General features: G+C 38.3%; 1 non-coding gene across 1 annotated transcript; it reads left to right on the forward strand.

The window, feature by feature from the left end:
* Positions 1-15,586: 15,586 nt before the first annotated feature.
* Positions 15,587-16,150, forward strand: LOC131078490 (uncharacterized). The gene is made up of 3 exons (XR_009372445.1): positions 15,587-15,631; positions 15,740-15,843; positions 15,927-16,150. It is a non-coding gene; the product is annotated as an uncharacterized LOC131078490 (transcript).
* Positions 16,151-20,201: the final 4,051 nt, after the last annotated feature.

Genomic DNA, 20,201 nt, shown 5'->3' on the forward strand with positions numbered 1-20,201 from the left:
ATAAAATATTATCAGCTAATTCATGGGCTAGTAGTTAATAAAAATAAAGGGTGGTATCTGTCCAGCAAACCTACGAGGGTTAAGACTTAAGTCAAGTTGAATCCGCATGATGGAGGGGTGTGTTCTAAGCCTTGTGTTTGGTGCCCCATGGTCCTGTTGTGGGTATGAATAGAGGTTAAGGTGGCTTGAAAGATTGCGAGAGGTTAAGGTCAACAAAATGAAATAAAATAAACCCCACTATGCATTTGTTAATCAATCCAGTGTTATGTGCATCCGAACCATCCATTACTCTATGATCAAGGGGGGAGATTTAAATAGAGACACAACTACCAAGTTCACTAGTTTCACACAAGCTAATTGAATGGTGATATGATGGATGGTTCAATTATAATCAATGAATAATAAATTCAAAAGTTTTCCTTTCATTTTGATCACCTTACATTCAAAGAAATTAGTTGGTGGAGCTCTACACTTCTGAAGGCGAATTCAGCAATAGCTAAGGTTTCAAGTATTTAGAAAACCTGTAAGTGATTTGTCTATCGAAAGTAGTGTTTGGAGTGGTATTTGAAGAAGCGTATTGTCTTGCATTTCCCTTTTTTGTATTTTAGGTAAGTCTATTGTTAGAAGAGGCAAACCCTAGTTATATAGTGTAGTATTTTATCAAAATGACTCGAAAGACTGAGTCAGCTTCCCAAATAGAAAAACCTTCGACACCTAAAGAAAAGAAGAGAGTATTACAACAATCCATCTTGGATGTTTTACCCAAATCAATGGATAAGAATCATAAGAAATTGTTTAGGGATGTAGTCCAAGGATCTAGGGATACAATCATTCCTATTTCAAGATGGGCTCTGTTTGAATATTTCTTTGCTTGGAGAGAGGAGAAAGTCCCAGTATCTAACCCCTAGACGTTAGAATTGGAAAACTTAATTGTGCCAAATATTTTCATAGAAGTTTACTTGATCAAACTTTTGGCTTAGAATTACCATGCAGTATAAAAAACAGTTAGGAAACTTGATGCTTCACCATTGGTAACCTTGGATGAGCTTGCAATTGTAGAGTGTTTTATGTTAAATAAACTAGCCATTGACAAGATTGAACCAAAAAATCTAATTAACGATTATAAGAGGCTAAGAAAAACCTCTAGGAGAGATGAATTACCAATGTACAAGAAGAAAGGTGCTGACAATAGGAAAATGCCACTCCCATCGATTGAATAGGAACCATTCTTGTTTGAAGATTTTGAAAGGTATTTTGCTAGGAATTAGTATGTTTTGTGTGAGGTAATGAGAAAGGATGCAGAGGGCATAATTCCAATAGATTTGATGATGATGGCAATGAGAATACAACATTTAAAGGTGAATATAGAATTTGGCTTTGCCACAAAATTATCCTAAGAAATGCATGAGGGATTGTTGAGAGTAAAAGGGAACTTGACCTCGGGTGACTTTAGACATTGTTCTTTTCTTTGTCACTTGAACATATATCAGAACAAAACTCAATGGAGCGCAAAATTGGGATTGGAGATGGTGGACAAATAGGGTCAAAGGTTGCCAGTTCAATGTCGGAGTCAATCAGACTCTATTTTGTTTATTTTTGCTTTTTGTTGAACTTAATATGAAAAAGTGTCTTTCTACCACCCAATTATTTTTTAAAAATGTAACATTACCTTTTTTATTAATAAATTTGTTTTTGTGCTATATTGATAAAAAAATTGTGATTTCTATACACTGCATGAACAAAACCATTATAAATTTTGTATTGACCACAACTTTTCTGACTTTACTATTGGAATTTATTGTCCTGGCCACTAGACAATCCCCAACGGATATCTCCCCACCTACCTGTCGAGAGAGAGATGCAGCAGAACAAGCTCGAGAAGTTTTGGTTGGGATCTCCATCCCAATATCCCCTAACGTGAATTGCACATTGGCGGTGGAAATTAATTTGGTAGGTAAGTTTTTGAATTTGGAATTTGGGGGGAATTTTGAATGGACAGAAAAGAGATAAAAGGGAGAACATTCTCTAGTCAGTAAGTGAAGCACAAAGAGAAGTGAAGATCTACAGATCACAGAGAAGAAGAAGTGTTGCTCCAAAGTGAGTGCAGAGAATAGGAACAGTAGCAACCTATGTGTTTGTATGATTGTTTTGTCAGCTGAGCAAGATAGCTCCTAACTATATGGTGTGCTAGTTGAGTAGTGATTTCTCCTGACTGTGTGTAGCTCCAAGTGAGCATTGTTGTGAGATTAGAGAAGCTCCTGATCGCTGCCTGTAGGATTAGGAATCTGTAGTTAGTGTTTACAGTTTGTTTTGTATTTTGTAATCCAGTTTAATAGAAAGCAAGAAATATTGCATGTCTCCCTGTGTGTTATTGTTTTTAATCATGTGGGTATGTTCCCAGCTATTTGGGAATTGAGACAATAGTCTCTGTGTGCTTGTGTTTGGGTCCACCCAGCTTGAAGGATTTCGTATCCTCCACATGGTATTAGAGCTATAGAGCTATAGAGCCTAAATCCTTTTGTTTGGGCATTTGTATTTTCTAGGTGCTTGAGTTGTGTGTAGGAGACATGGATGGAGATGAAGGAAAGAGATGGCAGAAACCTCTGTCTTTTAATGGACAAAATTATGATGTTTGGGCCAAGAAAATGAAGACCATCATGGTTGCAAATGATTTGTGGGAACTTTGTGCAACTAGGTTTGTGGATATGACTAATCTAGCTCAGTATGCTACCCTCACAAACAATCAAAAGAACTAGTTGAGGGAAATAAGAAGGAAAGATGCTAAGACATTGAGTTTGATTGAAGCATCCTTGACAGAGGCAATATTTCCGAGAATAGCAGTAGGTAACTATGCTAAGAAAGCATGGGAAATCCTCTAAACAAGCTACAAGGGGACTGATAAAGTCAGATTGGTGAAGCTCCAAATGCTTAGAAGAGATTTTGAGACACTTCAAATGAAGGATAGTGAGTCCATTTCAGAATTTCATACAAGAGTCTCTGGTTTGTTGAACCAGCTAAGGTCAAATGGAGAAACCATGGAGGAGAAGAGGATTGTTGAGAAAATCCTCCGAATTTCGCAATCAAAGTTTGATGTAATAGTGATTACCATTGAAGAGGCAAAGGATTTGTCAGTTTTGACCGTTGATGAGTTGATGGGTTCTCTTCAAACCCACGAGCAGCACCTAAATAGGTCCGCTACTTCTTCCCAAGAGCAAGCTTTCAAAGCTCAAGCCAATGCAAAAGGTAGGGGGAGAAGAAGAAACAGTAGGAGTTCAAGAGGTTGAGGTCGTGGCAATGAAGATAACTCAGAAAGAACAATCGGCCAAGAGGGAGCGAGCAACCCTCAAAATAACTGCAAACAAGCCAAGAAGAACAACAACTTGAATCATAGGTATGACAAGAGAAATGTGGAGTGGTTTAATTGTCATAAGTTTGGGCATTATGCAAGTGGTTTCTGGAAAAAGAAAGGTAATCAGTTAAAGCAAAGTGCTAATGTGGCTGATGTGAATGTGGGTGAAAGTAATCAGTCCACAACCTTCATCATGTGCAACATTGGTGAAGAAGGCAGCCCTAAAGTGTGGTATTTGGACAGAGGTTGCAGTAACCACATGAGTGGTAATGATAGTTTGTTCTCATTTATTGACAAGAATGTCAAATCTAAGATCAAGATGGGGAACAATGGAATAGTTCCAGTTGAAGGAAGAGGATCTATTATGATCCGCACCAAGCAAGGTGAGAAGGAGATTGAGAATGTTTATTTTGCTCTAGGCATTAAACATTATCTCATGAGTGTTGTTTAGCTGATCCAAAATGGATACAATTTGCTGATGGAGAAGGGCAAGTGTGTCATTTTTGACAAAGATGGGAGTAAGAAAGTTGTTGTAGCAATACAAATCACAAAGAACCGGATGTTTCCTTTGAGAATAGAGACATGTTTCTCTTCTCGTCCGACACTGCACCTCCCAAGCAAGCATGCATAATAGTGAAGCAGTTGAAGGGCTTCAAGAGAAGCATTGAAGACCCTTCCAAGCTATGGCATCTAAAGTATGGACACTTGGGTTATGCTGACTTGAGTTTATTGTCCAAGAAAAGAATGGTAGATGGTTTGCCATGTATTGAAGAGCCTACTAGCAAGTGTGATGCTTGCATTTTGGGTAAGCCACATAGGCTTCCTTTTCAAAAAGGCAACTCTAGAAGGGCAAGAGCACCATTGGAGTTGGTGCATACTGATTTGGTTGGCCATATGCAAACCATATCTATTGGTAGAAGCCAATATTTTATGACCTTCATTGACATTTTCATCCATAGAACATGGGTTTATTTTTTGAAGCATAAATCTGAATCTTTTGATAAGTTTTTGTTGTTTAAAGCCCAAGCTAAAAAGGAGAGTGCACATTGCATAAAATTCCTAAGGTCGGGTCGTGGAGGAGAGTATACCTCCAATGATTTTGTGAATTTTTGCAAGGAAAATGGCGTAAAGGAGCTTATAGCCACATATACTCCGCCACAAAATGGCATGCTTGAAGGGAAGAATAGAACCATTGTTGAGATGACAAGGAGCATGCTTAAAGGAAAAGGATTGCCAAATGAATATTGGGGTGAGGCTATAGCAACAACAGTGTATTTGATAAATAGAAGTCCAACCAAGGTGGTTCGTGATAAGATTCCGAAAGAGACGTGGTCAAAGCACAAGTGGATGGTTGAACACCTTAGAGTATTCAGGTGTGTGGCATATGCTCATGTGCCAAAGGAGAAGAGGTAAAAGTTGGATGACAAGGGTGAGAAGTGCATTTTCATGGGCTATAGTGTTGAGTCCAAGGCATATAGATTGTACAACCCTGTCACCAAGAAGATCATCATAAGTAGAGATGTTGAGAATGAGTCATGTAATGGCTCGGTGGATACCTCTTCATCCACCTCACAAATTGTGCCCATTAATGATGATGATGAGTACGAAGATCAGGAAGTAGCTCCTGAAAGCTCCCGATAGATCATGACAGCTCCTGATGCAGACAAGCAGTCAAGAAGAGTATCACAGAATTCTCAGAATTCAGTGAGTGCTAGACAGTTCCAGACAGCTCCTAAGAGCTTTGGATGGCTCCTGATAGAAATAGGCAAAAAGACAAGCAACCAGAGGTAGCCAAAGAATCAGCTCCTAAATGCTCCCAACGGTACAGATCAGAGTCTGCACAACAAAGTAGCAGTAGTAGTGAGAGTTCAGAACCCATTCTCGCCTCCCTAATGCCAAAGAAGGCCAAGAGTCTAAGGGAGATCTACCAAGGTGAAAGGTATGATGATGAGTTCAATAAAAATGTGAACTTTGCATTATTTTCTCATGGTGATCCAATTTATTTTGCGAATGCTATTAAGGAGGAGAAATGGTGTGAGGCCATGGATGAGGAAATAGATGCAATAGAGAGGAATGACACTTGGGAGTTAACTGATTTGCCTCCCAACAAGCAAATAATTGGGGTTAAATGGGTCTACAAGACCAAGAGCAATCTTGAAGGCATAATAGAGTGCCACAAGGCATGATTAGTGGTCAAGGGGTACAAACAACAGTTTGGTAGAGACTATGATGAGACGTATGCCCCCATTGCAAGAATGGAGACCGTATGAGCGGTCATAGCTATTGCAGCCCAACACAAATGGAAGGTATTTCAATTGATGTGAAGTCTGCCTTCCTTAATGGAGTGTTGAAAAAAGAAGTTTATGTGGAGCAGCTGCCTAGTTATGAAGTTTCGGGTAATGAAGGCAAGGTATATAGGCTGAAGCAAGCTCCACAGGCATGGTATAGCAAGATTAACTCATATTTGATGAGCATTGGCCTTGGCAAAAGCGATGGTGAGCCCACTCTTTACATCAAGATAGCTAATGGTAAGATTCTCATTGTTGTCTTGTATGTTGTTGATTTAGTTTTTATTGGCGATGATGATTTCCTCATTGCTGATTTTAAAGAGGCCATGGAAAGACGGTTTGAAATGACAGATTTGGGTCTCTTGAGGTATTTTCTAGGCATAGAAATAAAACAAATGCATGATGGTATATTTATCTCTCAAGAAATATATGCTAATGAAATCTTGAAGATATTTAGAATGTATGGTAGCAAGCCTGCACCAACACCAACAGCCATAGGTCTTGAGTTGAGCAAGGAAGATTGCAGCAGCAATGTTGACTCTGATTTCCAGATTTATAGAGAATCCAAAGGACACTCATTGGCAAGCGGGTAAGAGAGTACTGAGGTATGTGAATGGTACCAAGGAATATGACAGTTTTGTATAATGCAGTGAATGATTTTATGCTAATTGGCTACACAAATAGTGATTGGGCAGGAAGTGTAGATGATAGGAAGAGCACATCAGGCTATGTGTTTCTTATGGGTTCAGGTGTAATCTCATGTGTTGGCATTATGTGAACCGGCATGATGACAAAATGATATTGTATGTTGTCATTGATGTCAATATGAGACATGGTGAGAATCGACACATGTAATAGGTGAAGAGAGAGGAACCGACATATATATGAACCGGTTTATATGCCAAAGTGAAGTGGCATATCTATTCAAGGTGAACCGGCACATGGAAGCATTGTATGACTACCGGTTGGTAGGTAGCTTCCACTTCGGGGTTTTTGGTTGGAGTACCTCAAGTCTGTGTGACTCAATCGGTGATCTTTGTGTGATGAGTTAGCAGTATGATGGAGGACAGATTATGTTGCCATGTAAGCTCTGTGCCTGTGAAGGATCTTGCATGAAGAAGACTATTCCTATCTACCTCGAGAATGTGTGAAGTTTGTCAAACGGTGATAACGCATGATGGGTTATCTGCCGCCATGAAAACGATGGATAATGGACGATGGAGAATGTCTTGAGATCGATTCAAGATTGTTGCATTTAATGTAGTATGATTCAATGGTCAAAATCAAACCGTTTGAATTGCTTAACCTAACAGGTTTAGGGTTTAGGGTTTTTGCTACTAACCTGTATGTTTCCTATAAGGTCGATGTTGTGTTTCTTTCTGAAGTTGTTGGCAAAAGTTGTGAGTGTGTATCCAAGGGAAGTGATACGTGTTTCTTGCCAGACCAAAGGAGAGAAGAGATATCTGCAAAGTGAGTGTGCAGAAGGTGAAGAGGAGCCAAAAACGGATCTGCATTAGCATTGGGTGCTGCTAACAGATCATTGTAATACCTGTTGATCTCTAACCATTTCAACAGTTGTAAAATCCCATAACAGGGTAGCCTTAATTGGCTTGATTCAAAATCCCTTAAATCGGGTGGTCTTAACCGGCTTGTTTTAAATCCCTTAACCGGGTAACTCGAGGCTAATGAGTTCTGAGAAGCTTGAGAAGCTTAGGAGATCCTTTCAGCTATTGAGTTCTTGAAATCCTCTAACAAGGTGACCCTACCGGGTTTAACCCTTAACCAGGTGATCCCTAACAGGATCGGTTCCTACTAGAACCAATTGTAATGTCCTTAACCGGACAAGGCTCCTAACAGAGCGGACTTCCAAAAAGTTCAAAAAGTAGCTTGTGGGTATTCATCCCCACCATGGTTTTTCCCAGTTGGGTTTCCACGTGAAAAATATCTGTGTCATGTGAAATGCTTTTGTCTTGTGATGCTTTGTTTTATCTGTTAAGCACATGAAGGTTCTATGTTTTATGCCTGTCTATAAAACATATTGAACTCACTGTTGTGAAGATCTGATGGTTAAGTTTACTTGATTATGCATGAGAATATAATGATACTGTAGTATTGAGCTAAGAGGAAAGCTTATTGAGTGACCGGTTCATGACTAATTGAGCTATACTAGATGTTACCGGTTGCACTCTGTTTTACCAATATTCCTATTTGTCAGTCTTTTGGAGTATTTGCTGTCAAACCGGTTTTTGACTGTATTTGTGTTTGTACTGATTCATCCCCCCCTCTTAGTATCGGTTTGGTACTAGTGGTTCATCATTGAGTTATCAATTGGTATCAGAGCCCCTCTAGGTCCTCTATGTTGTAAGCCTAACCGCTTGAGGAAAAGATCCTAGACAAATGATGAAGAGGAAAGGTCCAAAGTTTAACAGGGAAAATTTTGGTATATGGAAAGATAGGATGAAGATATTCATCAAAAGGATGGGTGATCAACACTGGAGTTATGTTAAAAATGTATATGTTGTTCCTACCGGTACTCTCACCAATGACCAAAAGAGAGAGATACAAGAAAATGGGCAAGTCATGGAAGCCCTCATCAGTAGTTTATCTGACATTGAGTTTATTGATGTTCAGGACAAGGCAAACCCTAAAGAGGTATGAGATGCTCTTGAAAATATCTATGGTGGTGATGAGCATGTAAAACAGGCTAAGGAAGAAAGCCTGAGAGGGAAATTTGAAGACATGCGGATGGTTGAAGGAGAGACCATTCAGCAGTATGGAATAAGAATCAAAACAGTTGTTGGAGAAATAAAGAGTGCAGGTGGCAAAATAGAAGATTCCACTGTGGTAAGTAAAGTCCTGAGATCCCTGTTGCCGGGCTATGCAATAAGGGTTGCTGCTATTCAGGAATTGAGATCAATAGACAAGTCTAAGGCATCCTTGGATTCCATCATAGCCAAGTTGATAGCCTATGAACTGAATAGTTTTGATGGCAGTGTTCAAAAGACAGAATCAGCTTTTAAAGCTTCTGCTATACCATCTAGAAAAGGAAAAGAGGCTAGCACTAGTGGGGAACTTAGTCAGAACAAAGAAATGAAGGATGAAGAGTTTCTGATGGAATTTGAAGCTCTTCTAGCCAAGAGATTTCCAAAAGGGACTGGTAAATACAGGAGATTTCCAAAAGGGACTGGTAAATACAAAGGTAAGCTTCCTTTGAAATGTTTTTCGTATAACCAGATAGGACATATTGCTATGAACTGTCCTAATAGTGACAACAAGGATAAACCAGACAGGTTCAAGAAATTCAAAGGAGGGAACCGGGGAAACTGTTTTGTAGCAGTTGATGAAGGTGTCACAGATGAGGAATTAGAAGATGAAGAGAATGAAGACATTGTGTTTGTTGCTATAAAGGAAGATGTGGCAGACAAGAAGGCTCTTGTCTCCCGGTTTGAAAATTCAAATGAATGGATCATTGACAGTGGTTGTTCTCACCATATGACTGGTGACTGGAGCAAGTTTTTATCCTTAGAGGAGTATGATGGTGGTGTGGTTCGCTTTGGCAATGATGCACCATGCATGGTCAAAGGCAGAGGGTCCATCTCTTTGAATGGAAAGAGTAGTGCTGACAATGTGTACTGGGTTGAAGGTCTCAGACACAACCTTCTAAGTGTTGCCCAACTAAATGACAGTGGTCTCACTCTGCAATTCAAGAATGGAGTTTGCAGAATCAAAGGTAAAGATGGCAAATTGGTAGCCACCGACATGCAGACTAAAGGTAACCTATTTCATCTAAATGCAAATATAAGTACATGTCTTATGGCTAAGCTTGATGATAGCTAGATATGGCATAGGAGATTCTATCATGTGAACTTTGATAACGTTGTGAAGGCTAGTAAGATCAAGGCAGTTAGAAGGTTGCCGGTGATGAGCAAACCGGATAATACTTTGTGTAGAGAATGTCAATTGGGGAAAATGTCTTCCTCAACCTTTAAAGGTAAATCTTTCATTGCTGACAACTTGCTTGATCTTGTACATATTGATTTATGTGGTCCTATGAAAACGAGAAGTGTGCAGGGTGATAGGTACTTCATGAATCTCACTAATGACTGCTCAAGAATGATGTGGGTCACATTCTTGAAAGACAAGTCTGAAGCTTTTGGGAAATTCAAAGCATTCAGAGCATTAGTGGAGAAGGAAAGCGATAAAAGGATCAAATGTCTCAGAACTGATCAAGGAGGGGAATTCACTTCCATTGAATTCAACAAGTATTGTGAAGAATTTGGCATCAAGAGACAGCTATCTGCCCCCTGGACTCCACAGCAGAATGGCCTAGCAGAGAGGAATAACTAGACTGTGGTTGAAGCAGCTAGAACCATGTTGATCCAAGGAAAGGTTGCTCACACCTTCTGGAGAGAAGCAGTGAGCACTGCAGTCTACACTATGAACCGGGTACTCATCAAAAAGGGTAAGGACAAAACTCCTTATGAGTATTGGACCGGTAAGACACTTGTGGTTAACTACTTTAAGGTATTTGGTAGCAAATGTTACATCAAGAGGAGTGAACATCAAGGTAAATTTGAAGCTAAATGTGATAAGGGAACACTTCTAGGATATTCCACCAAGAGTAAAGCTTACAAGTGCTACAACAATAGGACTCAGAGAATTATGGAAAGCATCAATGTAAAAGTTGATGAATCCTTTGAAAATATTGAGGAAACTGGCGATGAGCAAGTAGTAAATGAACCGGTTGCAACCTTCTGGGAACCGATTGTCAGTCAACCGAGTACTAGTAACAGTATTCCTGAACTAGTGAATGCTGATACTGATGAAGATGAGGATGAAGAAGAAAAGCAAGAAGAACCAGTTAAGACCATTCCTTGGTATGTCAAGTTGAATCATGATACCAAATAGATCACAGGTGATAAGGGTGCAGGAATCCTTACAAGAAGAAAGATCAGAGAAAACTCATGTATGATCTCTGAATTTGAGGCTAAGTCATTCAAAGAGGCTCATAAAGATGAAGACTGGATCAAGGCAATGGAAGACGAACTTGACCAGATAGAGAAAAATGGTACATGGTCCTTGGTACCGAGACCAGAGCATAAAAATGTCATTGGCACCAAATGGGTGTTCAGAAATAAGTTGAATGAGGATGGCACAGTGATTAGGAATAAAGCCAGACTGGTATGCAAAGGATATGCTCAAGAAGAAGGTGAAGACTATGGGGAAACCTTTGCTCCTGTAGCCAGACTGGAAGGAGTTCGTATGCTTTTTGCATATGTAGCTTTTAAGAGATTCAAGGTATATCAAATGGATGTAAAATCTGCATTTCTAAATGGTGTACTTGAAGAGGAGGTGTATATTGAGCAACCAGATGGGTTTGCCCTATCTGAAGACAGTGACATGGTATGTAGGCTACATAAAGCATTATATGGTCTAAAGCAAGCACCTAGGGCATCGTATGAGCGTCTACATTTCCATCTTGTGAAGATTGGATTTGAGAGAACAAGTGAAGACAGCAATATCTACTTGAAATTTGAAGGAGATCAGATCCTGATCTGTGAAGTTTTTGTTGATGACATCATCTTTGGTGGAGATGATAAGATGAGTCATGAGTTTGCTGATGAGATGAAGAAAGAGTTTGAGATGTCACTCATAGGGGAGATTAAGCTCTTCATTGGACTGTAGATCCAGCAGATGGAAGATGGAATCTTCATCACTCAGTCCAAATATGTTAAAGAGGTGTTGAAGACTTTTGGCATGGAAGATAGCAAACTGGTTGGTACACCAATGGTGACCGGTTGCAAATTGACAAAAGAAGATGATTCCGCATTAGTTGATGAGAAGGAATACCGATCAATGATTGGTAAGTTGCATTATGTAGTGCATAGTAGATTGGATATTGCACATGCAGTTGGCATCACTGCAAGGTTCCAGAAGAGTCCAAGAGAATCTCACTTAAGTGCAGTCAAGCGGATTCTTGGGTATCTGAAGGGAACAGTTGACTATGGATTGTGGTACCCATACATCAATAATTTCAATCTGAAAGTATTCACAGATGCTGATTGGGCTGGTAATGTGGATGACCGGAAGAGCACAACTGGTGGTGCATTCTTTCTCGGTGGTAGACTGGTCTCATGGATGAGTAAAAAACAGAGTTGCATCTCTCAGTCTACAACGGAAGCAGAGTATGTTGTAGCTTTCATGAACTGCACTCAGACAATCTGGATGAAGCATGTACTGGAAGGCTTCAAGATCCCTGTATCTGAACCGGTAAGTATATTTTGTGATAACACAAGTGCTATCAATATATCAAAGAATCCGGTTTTACATTCTAGAACCAAGCATTTTGAGCTTAAGTATCATTTCTTGAGGGAAAAGGTTCAGAATAAAGAGATTGCACTGGAGCATGTGTCCAGTAAGGAGCAGCTAGCAGACATATTCACCAAGCCTCTCCCAAAAACAACATTTGTGCATTTGAGAGGTGAATTAGGGGTATTGCCCCTTCAGGAGGTGAACTAAAAGTGATTGTTCCACACCAGTCAGGTACTGGAAAGACAAATTTTTGGTTGATTGGTGTGTTGAAGGATGCTACTCCTCAGGGGGAGCAACATGATGAAACAGAAATGTTTGTACCTCCACTTTGGCATTGTTGTCAAAGGGGGAGAAGGAGTGAAGTGAAAAGATATCTGTAGCAAATGGGGAGAAGATGTGAAGCAGAGAAGATATCTTTTGTATATTGCCATCAATGCCAAAGGGGGAGATTGTTGGCATTATGGGAACCGGCATGATGACAAAATGATATTGTATGTTGTCATTAATGTCAATATGAGACATGGTGAGAACTGGCACATGTGATAGGTGAAGAGAGAGGAACCGGCATATGTATGAACCGGTTTATATGCCAAAGTGAAGCGGCATATTTGTTCAAGGTGAACCGGCATGTAGTTATGAGAACCGGCACATGGAAGCATTGTATGACTACCGGTTGGTAGGCAGCTTCCACTTCAGGGTTTCCAGTTGGAGTACCTCAAGTCTGTGTGACTCAATCGGTGATCTTTGTGTGATGAGTTAGCAGTATGATGGAGGATAGATTGTGTTGCCATGTAAGCTCTGTGCGCGTGAAGGATCTTGCATGAAGAAGACTATTCCTATCTACCTCGGGAATGTGCGAAGTCTATCAAATGGTGATAATGCGTGATGGGTTATCCGCCACCATGAAAACGGTGGATAATGGACAATGGAGAATGTCTTGAGATCGATTCAAGATTGTTGCATTTAATGCAGTATGATTCAACAGTCAGAATCGAACCATTTGAATTGCTTAACCTAACAGGTTTAGGGTTTAGGGTTTTTGTTATCGACCTGTATGTTTCCTATAAGGTCGATGTTGTGTTTCTTTCTGAAGTTGTTGGCAAAAGTTGTGAGTGTGTATCCAAGGGAAGTGATACGTGTTTCTTGCTAGACCAAAGGAGAGAAGAGATATCTGCAAAGTGAATGTGTGCAAAAGGTGAAGAGGAGCCAAAAACGGATCTACATTAGCATTGGGTGCTATTAACAGATCATTGGAATACCTATTGATCTCTAACCATTTCAACAGTTGTAAAATCCCCTAACATGGTAGCCTTAACTGGCTTGATTCAAAATCCCTTAAATCGGGTGGTCTTAACCGGGTAACTCGAGGCTAATGAGTTCTGAGATGCTTGAGAAGCTTAGGAGATCCTTTCAGCTATTGAGTTCTTGAAATCCTCTAACAAGGTGACCCTACCGGGTTTAACCCTTAATCGGGTGATCCCTAACAAGATCGGTTCCTACCAGAACCAATTGTAATGTCCTTAACTGGACAAGGCTCCTAACAGAGCGAACTTCCAGAAAGTTCAAAAAGCAGCTTGTGGGTATTCATCCCCACCATGGTTTTTCCCAGTTGGGTTTCCACGTGAAAAATATCTGTGTCATGTGAAATGCTTTTGTCTTGTGATGCTTTGTTTTATCTGTTAAGCACATGAAGGTTCTATGTTTTATGCCTGTCTATAAAACATATTGAACTCACTGTTGTGAAGATTTGATGGTTAAGTTTACTTGATTATGCATGAGAATATAATGATACTCTAGTATTGAGCTAAGAGGAAAGCTTATTGAGTGACCGGTTCATGACTAATTGAGCTATACTAGATGTTACCGGTTGCACTCTGTTTTACCGATATTCCTGTTTGTCAGTCTTTTGGAGTATTTGCTGTCAAACCGGTTTTTGACTGTATTTGTGTTTGTACTGATTCACGCCCCCCCCCTCTCAGTACTGGTTTGGTACTAGTGGTTCATCATTGAGTTATCATCATGGGCTTCTAAGAGGCAACCCATTATTGCCCTATCAATAGCCGAGGTTGAGTATATAGTAGCGAATGCAACAACATGTCAAGATATTTGGCTAAGAAGAATCTTAGCAGATTTAAAGGAAGAATAAGAGGATGGAACAACAATCTTTTGTGACAATGTTTCAACGATTGCATTGAGCAAAAATCTTGTGTTTCATCGAAGAAGCAAGCACATTGAAATCAAGGATCACTTTATTAGAAGTTTAGTTGATAGTGGTGAAATAAAATTGGAATTTTGTAGGTTTGAGCAGCAGCCAGCAGACATTTTCATCAAGGCATTGGGCAGACACAGTTTGGTGCGCCTCAGGAGAAATCTAGACGTAATTGATTTGAATTTTGATTGATTTTGTTGAATTGAGACAAAGGGGGAGTGTTGAAATTTATTGTCCTGGCCACTAGACAACCCCCAACGGAGATCTCCCCACCTACCTGTTAGGAGAGAGCTACAAGAGATTAGCCTGGAGAAGATTTGGTTGGGATCTCCATCCCAACAGCCCCTGATGAGAACTACAAATTGGGCGTGGAAATTAATTTGGTAGGTAAGTTTTTGAATTTGGAATTTGGGGGGAATTTGGAATGGACAAAAAGGAGACAAAAGGGAGAACATTCTCCAATCAGTAAGTGAAGCATAGAGAGAAGTGCAAATCAGTAGATCACAGAGAAGAAGTGTGGCTCCAAAGTGAGTGCAAAGAATAGCAACAGCAGCAGCCTGTGTGCTTGTGTGATTGTTTTGTCAGCTGAGCAAGATAGCTCCTGACTGTATGGTGTGTCAGTTGAGCAATGATTGCTCCTGACTGTGTGCAGATCCAAGTGAGCATTGTAGTGAGCTTAGAGAAGCTCCATTTTGTGTAGAACAGAGCAGCTCCTGATCGCTACCTGTAGGATTAGGGAACTGTAGTTAGTGTTTACAGTTTGTTTTGTATTTTGTAAATTATTTCCAGTTTAATAGAAAGCAAGAAAGCTTGCATGTCTCCCTGCGTTTTATTGATTTTAATCCTGTGGGTGTGTTCCCAGCTATTTAGGAATTGAGACAGCAGTCTCTGTGTGCATTGTTTGAGTCAGCCGAACTTGAGAGAACCTGATCTCTCCGCATTTACTTTGCAAATGGCTGATGATCTGATTGTCCTGCAACAGTGGAAAATGCAAATCTGATGAAAAAGGTAAAAGACTGTTCCAACTATATCCTCTTTGTCATCATAATGTTTCTTTTGCTTTTGATCTCAAGGAATTTCTAAATCTGATACAAATTTGAGTGATACAAGATTGCCCTTACACCACTATAAGCTCTTACATCGTTTCTCTTCTTACTAGTACTACACTTACCACCTGTTAGTTGGATTTATGTTTACTGTTTATCAGATTCTCCTTTTATTTATTCGTTCTTTGTTTAGACTTAATCTACCTAAGCTCTTAAAATGTGTCTCTCTACTACCCACTTTGATTTTCTTTGATTTTTAATACTATTTCATTCTCTTCTTAATTAATAAAACATACAGTATGCTTTATTGATGAAAAAATTGTAATTGCTAACTGCTGCAAATTCCTTACTGATCACAACTGCTAATAATCTCATTGTCCCGCAGGAAAAAACACTTACAGTGGAAAGCACTAATCTGGAGAAAAGGGTAAAAGACTCCTATCCATATCTTCATTGGCATCATGCCTGATGCTTCTTTCGCTTTTGACCACAATGAAATTCTAAACATGATAATGACATCAGCGATATTGACCAGATTGAGAAAAGTCGCAGGAAGCACCTTAATATTGACATCATGGAAGGTGTCACCAATGATTTGAAAACTCAACAAGATCCGCCTCAAACTGATCTCAATCTCGCGTAATTTTCATTATCATAATTTCTGCTAAGTAATTCCTCTTCATCTCATAGGATAAAATTTAATGAACAGATTGTGTGTGCAGCCTGTCATGAATTCCAGGGCACTCTATGTTCCATGAGATTTTCTGCAACTTACTTCAGGCGCTGTGAAGCTCCTACTCTATTTAATGAGATCATATATTAGGAAGTCCAAATATTCCGTTAAAGTTGTTATACTCACATATCTCTCAGTTTTCTGTCTATGCTTATGATTTGTGCTTGAAGTTGAAATTTTAAGAACTTGAAAATAATTCCTAGTTTCAAATTTCACAGCGTCTTATGGTTTTCTTTCTATGATAGTTTTTCAATAAACAAATCCGTCAGAATTCCTTTCAATTGTTTTTATCCGCTATAAGTTTTTAGCAGGTGGGTAACGTTTACGCTAATGAAAATGTGAAGGAAAGAAACTGGTTGTGGGCTCTAATGCATGTGCCCAAAAAAAATTGAAAAGAAACTTTATGAAGATAATCTGAAGTTGATATTTTGGGCTCTAATACATCTCTGATCAAATCATGTTGCATCAATCCTTGCAATATACCCAATTCTTAATTCCTAAATAATCAATCTCGTATTTTATCATTGTCTACTAGATTCTAACATCCTCTCCATTGCTCTTTGAAATCTACATCTTTAATAAGTTCCAACCCTGTAACTTCCAATCATCTTTGTGATTAATCCACTCGTCCTGCTCAACACATCTTGCTACATTGTTGGACTTACCACTCGTATGCTTCAACAAAATGGGTGACTTTGCAATTCAGGTGTCTTTGATTCTTGATTGTTGATAAATTAAAGTGCCTAATGATCAATCTACAAAACACACTCCTTTGGTGACAGTAGTGCCTTCAATCCATGCCTACACAATGGCATAAAACAACTCCTTATCATATACAGAATACCTATGCCTAGTGTGATTCAACTTTTCACTGAAGTAAACAATTGATCTTACTTCTTAGCTCCGTATTATTCCAGTTAGCATCACAATCAACCTGAAGCATTTTGTCAAAATCTGGGACTGCCAACAATGATTACTCCATTACCCTACATTTTAGCAACTCAAAACTCTTGGGAGTAATAGATGATCACTTGAACTACTACTTGTCACCTCTCATGCTTTTTGTGATTGGTGCATGGATATTGCTAAAGTTCCTGGTGAACTTATAGTAGAAACTTGCCAATTCATGGAAGCTTCTAGCTTCAATCAAGTTTTCAAGTGTCACCCACTCCATAATTTCCTTCACCTTCTCAAGATACATCTTAGTCCATAGTTGTAAATCACAAATTTCAAATACCCTAACTCCTTCAATCTCTACAAAACTCGGTAGAAATGCCTCAGATGTTCCTCGTTTATGTTAATTAATATATCACCTAGATATACAGCACAAACTTCCCAGTGAAAGGCCTCAATACTTCATTCCTGAGCTCAGCGACTGTATTGGGCGAGTTGGTCCACATGGCATGATCAAGAATTCATATAGCATTCCTTTGTCTTGAAGGTCCTCTTCCATCCCTTATGTGGTCTAAAGATAGTAGTTCTTCAAAACAATATTTCACTCAAACAATCCATTGAATCATCCATACTTAATAACGAAAACCTACAGTTAATCTTATCGACAGCATACTCCATTCACCATTGGTATTTGGGTGGCGAAAGCCATTCATATAAATTTTTGTATATAGTGTTTTTAAAAAGCCCTCTCTTTTTACTGCTCTAGAAACCTGTTGTATTGAGAAAGTTTTATTTCAAAATATAACATATACAGAGAATAGACCAAATTTTCATTAAAAAAAATGCCTTTGAAAGTGTTTAGGGGTAATTCCATTCTAAAGGCCTTTGAAAAATGCATATTTAAAAAAAAGAGAAAAACTAAATTTTCTCATGCAAAAATTCCCACTGAATGCTTCTATATGTCTATTAGAATAACTTTCTCCTCTAAGAAAAAATGCCTCTTATTATACTAATATTTTTAATAAATGATTCTATGTTTCTCCAATTTATCCTCTAGTGAATCACTTGCCTTATTGAGTAAACTATCCTACATATACCACTTGATGCAGAGGAGTTTGTTGTTTCTTTCATATTTTAACAAAGTCATCATTGCTTTGATATTTGTTCCTTGGAGTAGTACACATTTATTTATTCATTGTGAAGATGTTTAGCAACAACAGAGGTTTCCAACAATGGTGGAAAATATGGATGCTACAAATCTATTTAGAACTAGTTGTAATACAAGATAATCTGCTATATTAAACTCAAAAGTATTCTTATGAATCTTTTTAAAGATGGTGTAGGGTCCATATTGAAAGGGTAAAAGTTTCATATGTGGCTCTTGAAGGCTCTTTTTTAAAGATGGATATAAACCTTATCACTAGCCTAAAATTGGTGAGGCATGTGATGGTGATGATTCATTTCCATGTTCTTTTAGCTAGTATGTTGTAATATCTCATTGATCCACTACTCAATAAGGTGAATCTTCTCAACAAACCTATATAGTTTACCCACTTCCAATTGATCCTATGGTGATGTTTCATTTGACATGGTAGGAACTATTGTATCAACATGCGATAATGCTTAGTAACCAATAAAAATTTGAATGGACTATGCCTTATAGAGCTAAACAATGTATAGTTGTAGCTATGTTGATGTAGGGCTTCCAAATATTTATCCCACATGTGAGGATTCATTAAATGATATATTTGTAAAATGTGAATTAACATTCAAATAATAATTGTATTGATTTGTTAATGAATTGGAGTTTACTACAATATCACCATATATTGTTGCTATAGTTTTTGCTACTACTTTTTGTGGATTCTATACAAGTGTTTAATGACAAGTCAATTTAGATTCGAAAGCAAATATTTGGATGATCATTGTTGAATGATGTTCTTATTACTATTTATTTTAAGAACCACTAATGTTTGATCAATAGTTATTTGATTATTTGGGCATGCGAATCTCCTATTCCATTGTAGTATTATTATCTATCGCATAACATTTGAGGAAGGACATTTGAGAATACAAAGTGATTGCATCAAGTGTAAGGAATTAAATTTACTAGTATTTGATTATGGAGTTTTTTATTATTTTAATCTTTGTAGTCATCAAACAATCACATCGCTCTACATCATCATTATTGGTCATTGCAAGCTTATATGAGTTGTATTTATTAATATGAATTGAAATATACAGTTGGAGTAGGTATTGTAAATGATTTGAAGAATAAGTGTATTGATTATAGTTATATGCAGATTATAAGTGTTAGAGTAATCTTTTATTAGCTAATAATTATTTGTTTAATTATTAGTCTATTATACTCTATGCTTAAGCTAAACTTAGGAATCTTATAATTCTTTAAGATTTTCACCTTTAGGATTTCGAGTATCCTCTTATAAGGATTCTCTTTTTGTATTTTCATAACAACTGTAATTATTGAATTGCATTCTTGTTGCAAAATCAAAATGACTCCTCTTTTCTGGATCTCTGAATTCTTGCCTCCATAGCTATTTTGCTTCTCTCTTTTTGTGACAGGTTTGCCTGCAGGTGATCTTTGGGAGCTGTAGAGTTGATTTTTCCTCAACTCCAATATGGTAGCAGAGCTCCAGATCTGCATGCCCCTTTTCTCTTCATGAGAGTTTTTGGGCCTTGTTCTTGAGAATTATGTATACGAAGGTTTGTGTAGTTGTTTTCTTTTTCATTTCTGGGGGTAGCTGATTGTTTGGTACATTTTGGTGCCAAAAAAACCTCATGGTTCGATTTAGGAGGCCGATTCCATGAATTTTGATATATAATTCAATCTATTTCGGTGACAAGGGCATCTGGGCCATGATTTTTCATTGGCATGTTTTACGAAGTACAAAAATCTATAAGGTTGTACTTGCAAATGCGTCAAAAAATTTCCTTCAAAAAAGAAATAAAAATTTGTTAACCCTCTTTATGCCCTAAAAGAGGGTTTTTTTTTCTTTTGGCCATAACTTGGTCATACAAAGGTGTTTTTCGACAAATCTTATGTCGCTGGAAAGCTCTTTCCGAACTCTATCCATATTTGGAGGTTTGAATTTTTGATTTAGTTTTTTTGATGGTGTTTTTTTTTCTGTCAAGACCAGAGGTTCATTTTTGTACTCCGGGAGACATGACTTGAGCATCCGAACTTCATTTTTTGAAAACTTTATATCGTTGGAAAAATTGTTCTATGTTTTTTCCATTCATATGAGTTTTTTTTCCAAATTTTGCTCCAGGTATATTTTATTTAGTTTTTTGTTTTTCAGCACTCTGGTGAACATCTTGGATGTTTCAGGTCCTAGGATCTCTTTCTTTG

The sequence above is a fragment of the Cryptomeria japonica genome, chromosome 5, assembly GCF_030272615.1.
Source record: "Cryptomeria japonica chromosome 5, Sugi_1.0, whole genome shotgun sequence".
Classification (NCBI taxonomy): Eukaryota; Viridiplantae; Streptophyta; class Pinopsida; order Cupressales; family Cupressaceae; genus Cryptomeria; species Cryptomeria japonica.